The sequence below is a fragment of the Callithrix jacchus genome, chromosome 5 (assembly GCF_049354715.1).
Source record: "Callithrix jacchus isolate 240 chromosome 5, calJac240_pri, whole genome shotgun sequence".
NCBI lineage: Eukaryota > Metazoa > Chordata > Mammalia > Primates > Cebidae > Callithrix > Callithrix jacchus.
This window is the reverse complement of record NC_133506.1, coordinates 9,376,580-9,393,463: the sequence shown is the minus strand read 5'-3', so window position 1 is coordinate 9,393,463 and position 16,884 is coordinate 9,376,580. Positions and strand designations below refer to the sequence as shown.

General features: G+C 43.5%; 1 protein-coding gene across 1 annotated transcript in view; it reads left to right on the top strand.

Annotated features, from left to right (window-relative positions):
• LOC128931969 (uncharacterized) overlaps positions 1 to 13,005 on the top strand; it is a 96,100-nt gene extending 83,095 nt beyond the window's left edge. The window contains exons 5-6 of the mRNA XM_078370941.1: positions 3,166 to 3,398; positions 5,802 to 13,005. The gene's annotated coding sequence lies outside the window, so the exon portion shown is untranslated. The remainder of the gene's footprint in view (positions 1 to 3,165; positions 3,399 to 5,801) is intronic.
• The last annotated feature ends 3,879 nt before the right edge of the window (positions 13,006 to 16,884 follow it).

Genomic DNA, 16,884 nt, shown 5'->3' with positions numbered 1-16,884 from the left:
TGTCTGTGTAACACAGATGGAGCTGTGGAGTAGGCAGCTGGCCATGAGGCTGGAGTACAGGGGAGACCCTGCCCAGAGTCACCCCAAATGGTGAGTGAGATCACTAAAGGTGTGATTGTAGATGGTGAGACGTGGACTAAGGTTTTGATATAAGAGGAACGGGGCCAGGCTGTGTCTTCTGGGCCTCCTCACCTGGGGTTGATGGACGGATGTCCTGATGCTGCCTCCCTCTCCATTCACCACTTCGGATTCCTAGCATTGACCCTAAAGATCAATGGGAGAGCTGAACTAGCCTAACTTTGGTTGAAAAGAGCAAAGCCTCTCTCCTAACTTGAGCCATGGAGGTTGTTGTAAAGCTACAGGCAGGGCCTGAAAGGCAGGGATTTGGACCACACATCACAAAATACAATTTAGCCACTGGAACGTCATTCAGGACCCACCGCTCTGGGACTGAGTTCATTCATGGTAGTCTCAGGAGCAGAGGTTTGTTGAACTTCTCCTCCCCGTTGTCTGTCTTACAGTTTTAGCTTACTCATTGTCCCTGTGCCTTCATATTCATTTGAATTATCTCATCTTCTAGGATCTTTCAGCTTATAGGCACTATCCCAACTCTTTGTGGTGCCATTCAAACTGGCAGCCACCATTGCTGCTGATGAGTTTAGTTAACTGGGCTCAGCCACCCCTGGGTGGAGCTTCTGCCCCAGGCTGTCTCATTGGCTGCTCGGCCTATATTTTGGGAATCTTTGGGTCAGGTGACTCTTCCTGCCACCACCAGGTGTTGTGGAAGTGTGGAGATATTGGGTCAACAATAGTAATGTCAACATGAATAACCACAGCATGGCTATTAAGGTGGACTGCATCGGACAGACTGGGTTCCGGTTCAAGCCCAGCCTCCACCACTTACCATGACCTTATTCAGCCTAACTGCATCCCCATCTCTGCATCTCCAAGTGGGAAATAATAAAGTTAACGACATCTTAGCATTGTGGTGAGGAGTGTATACACTAATCAAGAAAACGCTTGCGGTGCGTGATTTAATCAGGGCTCAAAAAATACCAGTCACTCTTATCATTACTACTGGCTAAACAGTCCTTCTGTGCTAAATTAGGTGCTTTAAAGGCGCACGTTCTCATTTGATTCCTTATAAAATCCCAATGATACAGGTTCTTTTCTCAGCCCTACCTTATAACCGTGTAAGTGGAGGCAGAAGTGATGTGACTTATCCAAAGGTCTTTCAGCTACATGAGATGAAGCTCAGACACTCAGACACAGGTTTGTCTGGCTCCGGAACCGGTCGTCTCACGGTGCCCCCACAATGGGGCATCTATATGTAAAGGCTCACCTTGGGCTACTTCCTCAGCAAGGCTGTAGGCAGGAGCTCCCCCAGAAGGTGCAGGGCACTCCCTGATCCCTCTCAACCCCACCCACCAACCCAGCTCTCTCGGCCTTCCAAGGAGGTAATGCCTAGTCTTCTAAATACCACTCTGATCCGGAGCGGACAATGCCTGTCACCTGCTCTGGCCTGCAAAGGCCATTCCCATTCCTTGTCCTATGTGATCCTCAACATTTCAATTACTTAGCAGAGCAGGGATTATTTCCTCCCATCTGTCAGATGCAGAAACTGAGATTCACCCAAAGGATGGAACCGTCTTCTCCCCAGTCCTTACCAGGGCATTTGGAGAAAGGCAGAACTGAACTTGAGGGGAACAGGGAGTCACTGCATGTCCTCAAACAGGGGTGAAGTAAAGGCAAGAAAGACTGGGGTCAGAAGACAGAAGCTTGGAGCTGGAGCAGGAAGGTACCTCATTTAACTGGGCCTATGCCCTCCTTAGCAATGCACCCAGTTCTGCCCAGACTTGGGGTTCAGTCAGGGTGTAAAGGAAATAAAATTATATGAGTTCCTGGTGCCAGTTTCAGTTCATGGACTATGTCACCATGGCCCTGGGGCTTCACACAGGTGTCCCTGCTGAAGGATCACAGGGGGAAGGGAGCATCTGCAGGCTCTTGGCTCACATTTGTCGCCTGTAACCTTCACACACCAGGCCCAAGTCTTGCCCATGCTCTGGGGCTGTCATCAGCAAACAGTCCCTGAGCTTCACATGTGTGGGTTTCACAGCACAATTCTGGAATCTGGCAGCCGAGGGTTTGAATCTCAGCCTGGCACCCACTCACTGTGTGGCCTGGAGCTAGTCATTTAACCTCCCTGGGTTTCTGCTTCCTCATCTGCAGTCCTCCCTCAGTGGGATACTGTGGAGATCACGTGAGAGATGATCGTTTAGTGCTTGGCACAGTGCCTGGTGTGTGGTGGACGCCATTACTGTTTCACACAACACAAAACAATCTGGACACTTGCTGTTGGCATAGGAGTGATTAAAAGATATATTGTATAGGAACATAAAAGGTAAAAGAAAGGAAAGATTATTCTGAGGATAGAGTGGAGGATGTATTAGGAAGGAGAAGATTGGTACTGAGACATCTCTGCTAGGACCAGGGTTTGGCTGTTGGCAGCAAAAACAACAAGAACAACAGCCACAAAAACACCCAACTGTGAAACAGATTTTAGTTGGTCCTCAATACCCATGTGCCCCTTCTTCCTTAGGCAACAAAATCCCTAATTCTCATCCTAGTACAAGGCATGCCTCCTGTAATACACATTACAGTTTCCAGCTTCCCTTCCATATCCTGGGTATGGCCATATAAGTTCTGGCCAATGGGAAATGTTCTAGAAAAATGTCTTAAAAGGGAGGGTAAAAACCTTCCTCCAGACTTTTTGGAATTTGAGACACGACGACTACATCTCAAATAGCTTGGATCATGTGATGAGTTAAAGATGGCTGTGGATTCTTTGATCCTCCCTTGGAGGGAAGGAGTCAATTTCCTCTGTACTTAAATCTGGGCTGACCTGTAACTTCTTTGACCAATAGAGTATGATGGAAATGATGCCATGCCAATTCCAGGCCTAACCTCTAGGAGGACTGGCAGTTTCTGCTATGGCCTCTGGGAGCCATGACCTGCCAGGAAAAAGGTCAAACTACCCAGTTGGAGAGACCACCTGGAGAAGCCCTGGGATTCTACGGAGAGCGACAGGGACCTAGCTGAGCTCAATGTTCCAGCCATCCCCATGAAAGCACCAGACATCTAAGTGAAACCATCTTGATTCTCCAGGCTAGCCCAGTCAGCAGCTGAACATCACTGAGTGACTCCAGTCAGTGCTCCATGGAGGTGGATGCCCTTCCTGCCCTGCCAGCCTTGGGTTCAAAGAGGAAGCTGATTGCTCAGGCCTTAAGCATGCCCCTCCTCATCTGACCTCCCGGCTTCTAGGAGATTCCTGAGGACATTCACCAAGACTCCAACATTCGCCCTTGGTCACCGACACAGACTTGGAGGTGTCAGATCAGGTAAGCCCTCATCTTACACATAGGGCTGAAGGATCACCCAGCTGAGCCCTGCCCACATTTCTGACTCACAAAACTGTAGAAAATGCAATGGTTGTTGTTTTGGGGCAGTTTGTTATGCTGTAAAATAAATAGCCAGAACAGACCAAGAGGTAGAAGTTGCTGGCTGAAAATGATGCAGCAATTGTACCAGTCCTTGCCTAGCTACCTCCAGATTTCTTGCTACATGAAAAAAAAAAAAATCCCTATTTGTTTAAGCCTTGTTGACACCTTGGGCTATTGCTCAGTCCTCAGTTTTCCATTTGTTAAATGGAACATTAACTCCTGTCTTATTACTTCCCAAAGGTGCCTGAGAGGGTAGAGAAAGAATGAAAAAAGAGAAGGGCCTTTTCATGTAATATAAACAGTGCTTATGTCCCCAAAATTCAGTGAGTGACATGCTCAAACAGTTATAATATATTTAATGTGGTCACAATGGGTGTGAACTTGTCATGAACCAATTGCAATGAATTTTGGAATCAGACACGTTAGGGCTTGAGGCTCTCAGCTCTGCTAGACAAATTTCTAACTTGACAAATTGAGCCAGTCATTAAATCTCTCCAAGCTTTAGTTTCCTCATCAATAAAATACAGACGATGTGATTTCCCGCCATTGAGTCTGTGTGAGGATTAAATGAAATGAGATTAATCCATCTATTTGATAAATATTGAATATCTCCTATGGTCTAGGTCAAACCCACTCCTGATACTGGTGGAGGCTGGTGTCCACTCAGCCTTAAATCTAAATATTTAAAAGCTATAAATCAAACCAATACCTTCTCTTAAATGTTCTATCCTTCTCCTCAGTAAGTATAACTTCACAGCAGTCTGAAAGGCCAGGGTTGATTTGGAAACAGATTTCTTAGATACTTACACTGAAATGTGGTGCTGGGGAGAGCCAGCCCCATCCCCTGGTCACTCATCTCCTAGCCCACAAACTGCCACCTTCCCTTCTCATCCTGTTTCATGCACCTCACATGCATATGTGTAGACATCCCAGGCGGCAGGTCCAAGCTCTCTATCCAGGCCCCATGCTCCATAGTGCCCCTCAGCTACACCCTGGGTTTAGCATTTTGCCTCCAGACAATTGACCAGGAAGAGGCCTGGCAGTGGGCTTGGGACCTTTAGGCAGGGAGCTCAGGGATCCTAGGAATCTGTAGCAAAGAGTTGGATGGGTATATCCTCTTGGCACTGCAGATTCTCTACCCTATGTAGAGATGGGTAGAGATCTATGTACATCCCTATGTAGGGATGTACGCAGCTGGAGGCTGGCCAGGGCAGAGCCCCACTTGCCTGGGTCCGAGGATGGGTGGGTCAGACTGTGCTAGGTGCTGCAGGTACACAAGTAAATGAAGCAGATACCACCCCTGCTCCTCCTACTCAAAGGTGAAGACACATCTCTGAAGTTGGGGCCTCAGTCTCAGCCCTATGTGTAAGATGAGGGCTTACCTGATCTGACACCTCCAAGTCTGTGTCAGTGACCAAGGGCGAATGTTGGAGTCTTGGTGAATGTCCTCAGGAATCTCCTAGAAGCCGGGAGGTCAGATGAGGAGGGGCATGCTTAAGGCCTGAGCAATCAGCTTCCTCTTTGAACCCAAGGCTGGCAGGGCAGGAAGGGCATCCACCATCTCGTCCAACTCCATCCACGCAATTCCTTCAGTGGTCATAACAATACAACTTCCCATCACACCTAGGTAAAAGTCCAGCTCCTTGCCAAGACCTGCAAAGCCTGCTACCCCCAGTTCTTGCTCATCTCCAGTCTCCTCCTCACTGTTGCTCACTGAGTTCCATCCTTATGTTCATGAAACCCCGCATCTACTCTCCCACCTCAAGGCCTTTGCCCTTGCTCAGGTTCTCTCTGCTGGACATGCTTAGTCCTTTGCGTGGCTAGTTCCTCTCATTGTGCAGGTCTCAGCTTAGACACTCCCTTGCACAGAGATGTCCACTGACATCCTTTTAGGATCAGGTTCTATCTAGTCCCAACTCTCTCTTGAGCATGTCACCAACCATTTTACATACTTCCTAGTACAGCCAGAAGTAGTGTAATGGAGTGTGCAAAAGCTTCCACTTGGGGCTGGACTGGTTGGGTTGAAACCCAGCCTACCTACTGGGCACTTGAGACTATTGTTCAACCTATTTCCCCACATATTGTTCAACTTCCTATTTCCCTTGAATAGATGATTCAACCTGCATTTTCTTATCTGTTCAGGGGAGTGAGGGTTACATGAGCTAATGGGCATATAGCATAGCGCAGAGCCTGGCACAAGCGTTGCATTGGTGTTTGCTATGATATTAACACTTGTTGCTATGTGAAATTATTTTGTCTGTATGTTTCTTATTTCCCCCTTCTCTGACAAACTCCCCACAGCAGCCTCCTCAACGCTGCCTCCCGCAGTCTTTGGACAAAATAATGGCGGATCCCTTATACAGGACTTCCAGTGCAGGTGGAGAAACTGAGGCAGAGTTGGAGGTTCCTCGCCCTTGGTGATGCGGTGTGAAGGCCTGTAGGCACCAGCCTCGCCACGTGCGCCGCAGCTTGCACAGCCTTTCGCGGACTCCAACCGAGCCACGTTCCTCGCTCCTCGTGCTGCTCCTGTGGGTTTCCGCGGCGCCGGCGTTTTTGTTCCCAGTGCGTTAAAGTCGTTCAGGCCGAATCAAGCGAAGGCAGAAAAGCGGCGCGCAGCCCGCGTCAGCTGCGGTTCCGTCTTTCGGGTTCCCAGGGCGCTAACAAAGACATTTGCATGAAAACAGGAACTCCGTTTGCCGAAAGGACCCGTGGACGCGGTGCCTCGTGCGCTCCAGTGCCCCACAGCTGCGCCCCCTTCTCCAGGCGGAGAAGAAGCGGGGTGCGGGGACTGGCCCTAAACCCGGCTCGGCGGGCGGGGACCCGAACGCTGCGGCCCTAGCGGCCCCCCTCTCTACTCCTTCGCAATCTGGCGGAAACGGCCGTCTCCGGCGTGGGCGCGCTTCTGCAGACTCATCAAGACCTTGTACCTAGGCGTGCGGCCAGGGCGCCCGGGCCCTCGGGGAGCCGGCGCCTGCGTGCGGACCGCGGTGGAGCGGAAGGACCGACGGCTGTGGCTGCTCCAGGTCTGGGGCGCAACCTCGGGGCTCGCCCTGCGCCACTCTGGGCCTCGGTCTCTTCGCCGGTTCCACCCGAGCGCAAGAATGTCACAACGTCTCTCTGTTGGGGGAAGCCGGCTTCTCAGAGGCCTGCCGGCGCGCGGCGCGCAGAGGAGCGCAGTGAATACCGTCTCCGCTGGCCCTTTCCAAAGCTTTTCCTTAGCAGCTTCTCTGAAACCCTCCTTTTCCCCAGCAGCCGTCGGAGGCAGGATAAGTGGTAAAAGCAGAGGTTTAGGAACCGGGGAACCCTGGATTCAAATCCTGCCAGCCACTGACTAGCTGTGTAACCAAGAGCAAGTTACTCCGCCTCTGGAGCGCTCAGCTTCCTCATCTGTAAAATGGGGCATAACACAGTCCAGAAAGTGCTTAGTTCCTCAGTGTCACAAATCAAATGCTTAATTCATTCTTACAGTTATCACTTACAGCTGTGGGACAGGCGCAGGTGGAAAAGGGTTTTCTTAAGGTCACAGGCGGGGTCAAAGGCAAACCCTCCGGGTCTCCCGGATCGTAAGATTTGTGAAGCAGCAAGTCTTTGGCAGCCTGAAGGGCAAGTTCCCCACATGGTTGTATCCAGCCGGGTAGATGGAGGTAAGCGGCAAGGAGACTGGGGCATCTCCCCCTCTCTCCGCGAAGGCGCACAGGCCCTGGACTGGGAGGGCAATGGCTGGCGAACCTACTGCCTGGAATGGGGTTCTTGGATCCAGACCTTTTTTTGGGGGGAGAGGGCATCTTGGGTCGAGACCTTTTTTCTTTTTCTTTTTCTTTCTCTTTCTTTCTTTTCTTTCTGTCTTTCTTTCTTAGAAAAAGGAAATAGAAGAAGAAAGAAAACAAACATGCAAACAAAAACGGAAAGCCAGAGCCTTTTATGTAGGAGCCAGCCAGCCTGCTATTCAGGGCCGACCACAGTGTCTCTGCAATTCCTCCCTGGGAAGGAAGCCTCGCGCTGCCCTCCAGTGGCCGGCGAGGTAGTGTCGCCCGGGCGAAGCTCAGAAGGGTTTGACGGAGAAACCGGCTTCACCCTGCGCGGGTGGGGGCTGTCGGAGAGAGCAGAGAACATCAGACTGGTTCCCCGACTGCTGTTTTGTGGTCCCGGTGGATCTTGGGAGTCTTGGAAAGAGAATAATAAGACTCTTTGAATTTGAAAGGCATAGGAGTTTTTACAGTCTGCTTTTATTTATTTTTGAATAGATAACACATTTACACGATTCAAAAGATAAAGAGGATAGCGTGAAAAGGAAGTCTCGCTTCCACTCTTGTTCCCCAGGCACCCAGTTCCCCTTCCTAGAGGCAGCCGTTGTTATGGGTTTCTGTGTACCCTCCCGGAGACAGTCTATGCAAATACAAATATTTTACAGGATCAGTAGAAGCTTGCTCTGTATACTCTTCTGACTCTTGCTGCTTCACTTAAAAATGCATCATGGAATTTGTTCCGTGTTGACTCACAATAGGGCTGCCTCATTCTTTTGAACAGCTGCATAATATTCCATTGTTTGACTCTCCTGTAATTATTTGATCAGTGTTCTATTGATGAGCCTTGAGGCTGCTCCTAATCTTTTGTAATCACAGTGTGTTACAACAAATAACCTCCTACATGCATTGTTACGCCTCGGTGCCAGTGGAGCACAGCTATTGCGGTATAACAATCCATTCCAAAATTCAGTGGCTTTAAACAGAAAGCTTTTGGTATTGCCCATGTGGGTCAGCTAGGTAGTCCTGCCCATCTGGGCCAAACTCAGCCAGCTTTGCATTGGCTCCTTGTATCTGGGGTCAGAGAGGGGAGTCTGCTGGGGTGGGTTTATTTAGGCTGGTCTAAATCACATGTCTGGTAGTGGGCTGGCTATCAGCTAGGGTTAGAGGGACGTTCAGGCCATGTGCCCCTCCACATCTAGCAACATGCAGTGCCTCCTGAGACTCTGTAACTCGTGTGAATTTACATCCATGACATTCTATTGGCCCAAGCATGTTACAAGCCAGCCCAGATTCAAGAGGTGGGGAAACAGAAATCACTTCTCCCAGGGAGGAGCAGCAAAGTCACTTTGCAGAGTATGATGCAAGGGCCCTGAGCTATTGTGGCCATTTAAAAATATATCTATAATGTTATAGATAGCATTATGGTAAGGAACCTGATAAACATTACCTTTGCCCTTCACAGACATTACCAGAGCCTCAAGGCTTATCAACAGAAGACTGATCAAATAATTAACCAGGTGATTAAGGTTAACATTAAGTGATACTGATATTGATATTGATAGCATATTCTCTTGATATAACTTGTGGAGAATGATATAACTTGTGGAGAATGACACCGTACTTCTATGGTTTTCCTCAACAGCCTCCACTTAAGGGTTGGGGAGTTGCCCTTCACTTCCTTGAGGGGGCAGTATGTAATCAGCTATTTGGAATTCTTCTGCTATTTGTTTATTCAGTCATTTATTATATCCATGTGCACTCATGGATGTTTATTTTGTGCTTTTCATTATAACCCAATACTATGTTATTTATATTGTTGCTTAAATTGTTCCAGTTTTGGCACCTGGGAGATCTTTCTATTGTCTCCTGTGTCTCTTTGACATTCTTTTTTGTTTTGTTTTTGAGCCCTTCCTTACTTTCTGGCACTACAGCTACTCCAGACTCATCTTGTGTATTTTCTGCCCTAGAATCAGCCATTTCTCCAAGGAGCCCAGTTCCTTTCGCTGGACAATGCTGTTAGAAACAGATCTGGATAGTGGGTTTGCCTATTGCTACTGGGGACCCACTATCAGGGGGCAGAGCTAGGAAATACATGTATGTACCCTAGCTTGTGTATACACGTAACCGTAATGATTCCGGATCTATCATCAGTATACCATCGGTATCTGTATTAAGTTAAACATGAATTCATGCGAGTTCATGCTACTGTCTCTGACTCTAACACATTCATATAGTTCATTCCATCCTTCTTCCTTTGCTTGTCTGTAACCTCCCACTTCAGCAGTGAAAAACCTGACTTCTTCCATCTGCCATCCATTACTTAATTGTTGAATGTTAGTGTACATGTACTTGGGTTTCAGAATTGTCAACCCATACCCCTGTGAGAAACAGCTCTACCAACTGGAGGGCAGCGCTTGTGGACAGCTCCTTTGGTCTTTAGCCAGTCATTTCCAAAGTTGTTTGGGTCAGCACCTGTAGTCTCCATGCCCTTCAATGAGATCTCTCACACATTTGTAATGCAATTAGATTCTTTTGTCATCATCTGCATTTTATCCTGTGATTACCCATCCTCCTAGCAAATTTTTAAAAATTGGCATACATGAAGGTTTACTTTTTGTGCTGTAAAATTTTATGGTTTTGACAAATGCATAGTGACAAATGGATAGTGTAGGAGTTCTTTATATGTTCTGGATATCAAGCAGATATATCAATCACTACAGTATCACACAGAATAGTATCATGGCTCTAAAACATCCACTGTGCTTCACTTAGCCACCTGTCTCCTTCTCAGTTCTCTGGCAACCACTGATCTATTTCCCACCTCTATCATTTGCCTTTTTAAAGAAATCATATAAATGGAATCAACATATATATGTATATATATATACACACACACACACACACACACACACACACATATATAAAACATTTTGAAACTGGCTTCTTTCATTTAGCAATATATACTCAAGATTCATCCACATTGTGTGAATTACTAGTTTGTTCCTTTTATCTCCGAATGATGTTCCGTAGTATGACTGTTCCACTGTTTGCTTACCCATCCACCTGTTAAAGGACATCTTAGTTGCATCCAGCTTTATTATGAATAAAGCTGCTATAAACATTGTGTGCAGGTTGTTGTGTAGACATAAGATTTCTAATCAGTTGAGTAAATACGTAGGGGCATAATTTGTAGGTCGTATGGTAAATCTGTGTTTGACTTTATAAGAAACTGCCAAACTTCCAAACTGTACTTCCAAAGTACCATTTTTCATTCCCACTAGCAATGAGTGACAGTTTCTGTTTCTCTGCACATCAGCACTGCTATTTCCAGTCGGTTGCAATTTAGCTATTTTAATAGGTAGTAGTAGTTGTTTTAATTTGCATTTCCGTAATGACAAATGATGATGATTTTTTCATATGCTTATTTGCCATTTGTATACCCTCTTTGGCGAGACGTATGTTCATATCTTTTGCCCATTTTTAAAATTCGGATTTTTGTTTTCTTATTGTTGAGTTTTAGACATTGTTTGCATATTCTGGATACGAACTTTGGGATGGTTAATTTTATATATCAACATCTCTGGGCTATCACAAGGGATGCCCAGATATCTGGTAAAACTCTTTCTTGGTGTGTCTGTGAGGTTGTTTCCAGATGACATTGGCATTTGAATCAGTACACTAAGTAAAGAATGTTGCCCTCAGAATGTAGATGGACATTATCTAATCCATTGAGGGTCTGAACAGATCAGAAAGGCAGAGAGAGTGTAAATTTTCTCTCCTTGGGCTGGAGCATCCATTTTTTCTGCGACATCACAGTTCTCCTCGTTCTTGGTTCTTCAAACTCTGGGTCCTATAGTAGCTGGTACCCTCTCCTCAGACTCGTGGCCTCTGGAATTAAAAGTTCGGATTCTCTGGGAAACCTTGACTAATACAATCTTTCATCAGCTAGGTGATTTGCAAATATTTACTTCCATCCTGTGTCTTATCTTTTCATCCTCTTTTTTTTTTCTTTTTAGCAATAGGGTCTCATTCTGTCACCCGGCTGGAATGCAGTGGCATAACCATAGCTCACTGTAGCCTCAAATTCTGGGCTCAAACAACTCTGTCATCACAGCCTCCCGAGTAGCTGGGATGACAGGCATTCTACAATGCCCAGCTAATTTTTTTTTTAGTAGAGATGGAGTCTTGCTATGTTGCTCAGGCTGGTCTTGAACACCTGAGGTGAAAGGATTGCTTCCACCTCAGCCTCCAAAAGCATTGGGATTGTAGGCATGAGGCAACATGCCAATGGCTGGAGGCTCTTTTTATCCTCTTAACAGTATCTTTTTGTTCTTAAGATGGAGTCTCACTCTGTAATCCAGGCTGGAGTGCAATGGTACCATCTTGGCTCACTGCAGCCTCCACCTCCCAGGTGCAAGTGATTCTCCTGCCTCAGCCTCCTGAGTAGCTGGGTCTACAGGCACGTGCTACCACACCCTGCCAATTTTTGTATTTTTTTTTAGTAGAGTTGGGGTTGCATCATGTTGGCCAGGCTGGTCTCGATCGCCTGACCACAAGTGATCATGTGCATGCCCCAGCCTCCCAAAGTGCTGGGAGTATGGACCTGAGCCATCACATGTGGCCAACAATACCTTTTATAGAGCAAAAGTTTAATAGGGTCCAACTATCCATTTTTTTAAATTATGTTTTTGGTATTGTATCTAAACACTTGGCACCAGACCCAAAGTCGATTTCTCTTATGCTTTCTTCTAGGAGTTTTACTGTGTTGTATTTTACATTAAGTCTATGATCTATTTTGACTTCATATTAATTTTCATGTAAGGTATAAGGCCTATATCAAGGACTTTTTTTTTGCCTACACGTATCTAATTGTTCTAGCATCTTTGTCAAAAACCGCTTGTGACTGCATTTGTGTGGATATTTTCTGGGCTTTCTATTCTGTTCCATTGATCTATGTGCCTGTTTTTTTGACCACGCTGTCTTTGATTACTGTAGTTTTATAGTAAGTCTTACCATCGGGCAGTGTGAGTCCTCCAACTTGGTTGTTTTTTGGAATATTGTTGGCTGTTCCATACTTTGCCATCCAATGTAAAAAAAAAATTGTTTTGTTTTTTTGTTTTGAGACAGAGTCTCGCTCTGCTGCCCAGACTGGAGTACAGCGGCACAATCTCTGCCCACTTCAACCTCCACCTCCAGGCTTCAAACGATTCTCATGGGTCAGCCTCCCAAGCAGCTGGGATTACAGGCGTGTGCCACCATGCCTGGCTAATTTTGGGGTATTTTTCATAGAGATGGGGTTTTGCCATGTTGGCGAGGCTATTTAGTTTTCTTATACATTTTGAATATTAACCCTTTATGAGATGTATGGTTTATAAATGCAGGTTTTTCTTCCATTCCATAGTTGTGTCTTCATTCTCTCCATGATTTAGATCGTTGATTTCTTTTGTCTGTGTTTTTAGTTCTCTACATAATGATGCTCTATATATTTTGTTTGATATATACCTCAGTACTTCATCTTGGGGGCATGCTATTTCAAAAGGCATTTAGTTCATTAAATTTGCAATTCTATTTGTTTATTGCTGGTGTATAAGAAGGTAATTAACTTTTGTATATTAATCTTGTCTCCTATGACCTTGTTAAATTCACTTATTTGTTCCAGAAGTTTTTCTTTTGTTTGTTTGGTAGATCTTTTGAGATTTTCTGTGTGTAGACAGCCATATCATACATGAATAAAGACAGTTTTGTTACTTCCTTTCAAATTGTAGACTATTTATTTCATTTCTTTGCCGTATCTAGGACACTTCCAGTATGATAGTGAAGAGGAATGGTGTGGAAGGGCATCCTTATCTTTTTCCCAATTTTATTGGAAAAATATTCATTCTTTAACATTAAGTATGATGCTACATATTGGTTTCTTGTATATGTCCTTATTAGGTTAAAAAATTTTCCTTATATTCTTAATATTTTTAGAGTTTTAAAATCTTGAATGAGCAATGCGCTTTGTCAAATGCTTTTTCCGTATATACTGATGCAGTCATATGCTTTTCTTATTCAGTTTATTGATATGATGTATTATGTTGATTGATTTATAAATATTGAACCAGCCTTCTCTTCCTGGAATGAACCCCATTTAATTGTGATGTATTGTTATCCTTTTAAATATTGCTGGATTCAATTTGCTCATATTTTATTCAGGATTTTTATAGTTATGTTTATGAGAGATATTTGTAGCTCTTTTTCCTTTTAATATCTTTATCTGATTTTGGCATTAGAGTAATTCTAACTCATAAAATGAGTTGTGAAGTGTTCTTTTCTGTTATTTTCTGGAAGACATTACATGAAATTGGTATTACTTATTCCTTAAATGTTTGGCAGATTTTATCAATGAAACCATATTGTGCTGGCATTTCCTTTTATAGATGGATTTTAACTACCAAATACACTGGTTTAATAGGTATATAACAATCTACGCTATCTGGTTCTCCTTAAGTAAGTTTTGGTAGTTTGTGTCTGTCAAGGAATTGGTTCATTTGCTCTAAATTATCAAATTTGTGGGAATAGAGTTGTCCATGGTATTCCCTCATCAGCTTTTCAGTTTCTGTGGGATCAATGATAATGATCCCTCTTTTCTTCCCTCTAAGTCAGTAATTTGTGTCTTTTCCCTTGCTTTTCCTTGGTTAGCTTGGTTAGGGGCTTATCAATTTTATTCATCGTTTCAAAGAACTAGCTATTGGCTTTTATTGATTTTCTCTATTGTTTTTCTGTTTTTAATTTCACTGATTTCTGCTCTAATTTTTATTATTTTCTTTTTCCTATTGTCTTAAATTTAACTCTCTGTTCTTTATTTGGTTTACTAAGTAGAGGTTTAGGCTACTGATTTGGGAATTTCTTCTTTTCTAACACACATTGATGCTATAAATTTTCTTCTATGCATTACATTAACTAAATAACACCAAGTTTGATAATTTGTCTTTTCATTTAGTTCAAAGTGTTTTCTAATTTCTCTTGAGACTTCTTTTTTGACCCATGGTTTATTTAAAAGTGCACTGATTAGTTTCCAACTATAGTCAGCTGTCTTTCTGTTTTTGATTTCTAGTTTAATTCCTTTGTGATGTGAGAACACAGTTTCTGTGACTTTGGTTCTTTTCAATTCGTGAAGGTGTATGTGATGATTCTGAATGTGGTCTGTGCTGGCGAACACCCCACGTCTGTTTGAGGAGAACGTGCATTCCGCTGTTATTGGATGAAATGTTCTATATTGTAAATTAGATTAAGTTAATTAATAGTGCTGTACAGGTCATCTATCTCCTTACTGGTTTTCTGCCTGTTCGATCTATTAATTACCGAAAGAGGGCTCTTGAAGTCTCCAACTGCAATTGTGGATTTGTCTATTTCTCTTTTCAGTTCTGTCTGTTTTATGTCATGAATTTTGACACTTTATTTTTAGGAGCTTAAGGTGATTATGACTTCTTGGAGAATTGACTCCTTTATAATTATAGAATGTCCCTCATTAGCTCTGATACACTTTTTTATTCTAAAGTCTGCTTTGTCTAAGATGAATATATTAATAGCTACTCCAGTATCCTTTTGATTAATGTGATGATAGTGCATCTTCCTCTATTCGCTTACTTAAAAAATTGAGCTATGGTTCACATATAATAAAATTCATCCTTTCCAAGTGTACAGTTCTGTGCTTATTAGTATATTCACAAAGATGTGAAATTATCGCTGGGTGTGGTGGCTCATGCCTGTAATCCCAGCACTTTGGGAGGCTAAAGTGGGCAGATCACTTGAGGTCAGGAGTTTGAGACCAGCCTGATCAACATGGTGAAACCCTGTCTCTACTGAAAATACAAAAATTAGCCAGTTGTGGTGGTGGGCACCTGTAATCCCAGCTACTTGGGAGGCTGAGGCAAGATAATCAATTGCTTGAACCTGGGAGGCAGGGGTTGCAGTGAGCTGAGATCGTGCCACTGCACTCCAGCCTGGGCAACAGAGCAAGACTCCATCTCAAAAAAAAAATGTGAAATTATCAACACCAATTCCAGAAACTTATAATTACTCCACAAAGAAACCCATACCCATTAGCAATTACTTCCCATTCCCCCCTTCCCAGAGACCCTGACAACCACCAATCTACTTTCTGTCTCTATGAATTTTCTTGTTCTGGACATATCATATAAATGGAATCATCAATGTGATTCTATATTGTGTCTGGCTTTTTTCACTTAGTTAATGTTTTCATGTTCATCCAAGCAGTCCTCTTGCCCCAGCCTCCTAAGTAGCCGGGACTACAGGTGCATGCCACTGTGCCATGTATCACTACTTCATTCCTTTTTGTGTTTGGATAATATTCTGTTGTATGATGTCATATTTTACTGTACCATCCCATTTTGTTTCTTTAGCCGTTGATGGACATTAGGGTTGTTTTCATCTTTTGGCTCTGATGAACGAGGCTGCTGTGAACATTGATGTATGACTTTTTGTGTGGATATATGTTTTCAAACCCCTTAGGTGAATACCTAAAGTGGAATTGCTGAGTCATATGGTAACTCTATGTTTAACATATCAAATAATCACCAAACTGTTTAACAAACCAGATGCACAAAGTGGATTTCATATAAGTGGACTCATACACCTTTTGTCTTTTGTATCAGCCTTATTTCTCTTAGCATAGTAATATTTACAAGATTTATTCTTTTGCAGCATGTATCAGAACTTGATTCTTTTCTGTGGCCGAATATTCTATTCCATGTACATACCACATTTTGTTTAGTCACTTATCTCTTGATGGACACTTGATTTGTGTTCCATCTTTTGGCTATTGTGAAGAATGTTGCAATGAACATTGGCATGCAAGTATCTGAGTCCCTGTTTTCAGTTCTTTACACTATAAATCTAGGAGTGGAATTGCTGGATCATACGGCAACTCTCTGTTTGGCTTTTTGAGAAACTGGAAAGCTTTTCTACAGTGGCTACACTCTTACATTCTCACCATCAGTGAACAAAGGTTCCAGTCTCTCCACACCCTTGCCAACACTTGTTTTTTTTTTGGTTGTGATTTGTAAATAGCCGTCCTCGTAGGCATGAAGTAGTTTTGATTTTGCATTTCCTGAATTACTAATGATGTTGAGGATATTTTCTTGTGCTTGTTGGCCATTTGTGTACTCTCTCCATTTTTTAATTGGGTTGTTTGTCTTTTTCGTTGTTGAGTTGTAGGAGCTCTTAATATGTTCTAATAATTACATTATTAGATATATAATTTGGAAATTCTTTCTCCCATTGAATAGGTTGTCTTTTCACTCTCTTGATAATAACATTGGATGCAAAAAGTTTTTAATTTTCATTAAGTTATTTTTTCTTTTATTGCTCATGCCTTTGCAAGCACTTCCAAATCGAAGGTTGTGAAGGTTTACACCTGTGCTCTCTTCTAATAATTTTATGATTTTAGATTTTAGATTCAGACTCTGATTTATTTTGAGCTAATTTTCACATATGGAGTGATGTAGGAACCCAGCTTCATTTTTTTGTACGTGAAAATCTTGTTGTCACGGAACAACCTGTTGAAGAGACTATTCTTTCCACACTGACTGGGCTTAACACCCTGATCAAAAAACAATTGGCCATATATTTTCTGG